Here is a 1,715-nt window from a genome sequence, read left to right as displayed (position 1 = left end):
TTCCATATAAAAAAACTTAAGATAGTCATTGACAAAAAAATTTTGCAAATGTGAGCAATCGACTGATAAATATAAATTTTCCACTATTCACAGAATTTTAGGGAAATAAGATCGATAGCTTTGTTAGGAACAATAAAGTTTCCTTGTTACAAGTATGCACCCATAGATATAAACCTGTATAAAGATTGCATGATTAACTTCTTAAATTTAGAGGATACTACACGCTTCAGCAGCACGTATACTCAAATTACAATACAGAGATTAACATGGCACTTGCACAAGGATAATATGAAAATTTGAGAAGGATTCCATATTTTTCATTCTTCAGATACAAGAAATGAAAAACAGTTATTAAAAATTTGATTACAAAATTACAAGTGTAACAACACACGTAATTCATATAATTTACTTCGACATCAGTGTATTAAATCTTCACCTCAGAAAGGCGTTTACATAGCATAAACTTTACAAATATTTTCAAATTAGACAACATTGTTATTTTATCCCAAATAAAAATAATATTAAGTCCTAGAAAAAAAGGACACAAACTGTTTCTATATGGAATGCAATCGGAAAGGACACATTAATGAACCTATATATTATAAAATAATGTAGAATTCAAAGTATATCAAGGAGAAAATAAAATAAATTATGAACATTTTGCAAACATAGAATATAGAATATTTTAAAATATATTTTTCGGACAAGCACAAGAAATATTTTAGTTTCTGTACTACTCATTTCAACAGATAAATTAAAATTATTTCTGATTAAAAAATCACAAACTCTGAAGAAATTATTATACATGTATACAAAAACTATTGAATACATTTTGACATCCAAGGCAGGCAATTCACTTGGAAGAATTCCGCGGAATCCATGAATTTTTACAGTAAAATACTGGTGCTGCCAGGCATTGGTGGCTCATGCCTATAATCCTAGCTACACAGGAGGCTGAGATCTGAGGATCATGGTTCAAAGCCAGCCTGGGAAGGAAAGTCTGTGGTACACTTATCTCAAATAAACCACTAGAAAACTGGAAGTGGAGCTGTGTCTCAAGTGGTAGAGCACTAACCTTGAGCTGAAGAGCACAGGGATAGCTCCCAGGCCCAGAGTTCAAGCCCCATGACCGACCAAAAAATATATATATTGCTCTTATTTGGATTGTGAAAATATTTTGTAGGGACACAAAAGATGGACTTGCATTTTTGAAATTGAAGAAACTTAATCCGACCATTAGGACTTCAGTGAACAATTTGTATAGCCTATCACAACTTCATAGAGGTAGTGATACATAGTTATCCTTTTGGCAATATCAAATACAGTTTCTTCTATGTTGTTCTTCAGGCCTAGTTTTATATAATGGTTCAACAGAAGGTGATCCAGCGTATCTTTGTTATCTCAATTCTCAGCAGCAAGATGTAAAGGTGTCAAAAAATTCTTTAGTTTGGGGAAGTGGCGCTGTGGCTCAAGCAGTAGAGCTCTCGCCTTGAGCTGAAGAGCACAGCGACAGCACCCAAGCCCAGAGCTCAAGCCCCACAACCGAAAAAAAAACACAACAACAACAAAAAACAAACAAACAAAAATATTTGGGCTGGGAATATGGCTCAGTGGTAGAGAGCTTGCCTTGCATGCATGAGGCCCTAGGTTCAATTCCTCAGCACCACATAAGCAGGAAAAAAAAGCCAGAAGTGGTGCTGTGGCTCAAGTGGTAG

At 34.7% G+C, this 1,715-nt stretch overlaps 1 pseudogene; it reads left to right on the top strand.

Annotated features, from left to right (window-relative positions):
* Positions 1 to 221: 221 nt before the first annotated feature.
* Positions 222 to 318, top strand: LOC122097271 (annotated as a pseudogene).
* Positions 319 to 1,715: the final 1,397 nt, after the last annotated feature.

This window comes from Dipodomys spectabilis, unplaced genomic scaffold (genome assembly GCF_019054845.1).
Source record: "Dipodomys spectabilis isolate Male_0828 unplaced genomic scaffold, ASM1905484v1 ptg000420l, whole genome shotgun sequence".
Lineage (NCBI taxonomy): Eukaryota > Metazoa > Chordata > Mammalia > Rodentia > Heteromyidae > Dipodomys > Dipodomys spectabilis.
This window is presented reverse-complemented; position numbering and strand designations above follow the sequence as displayed.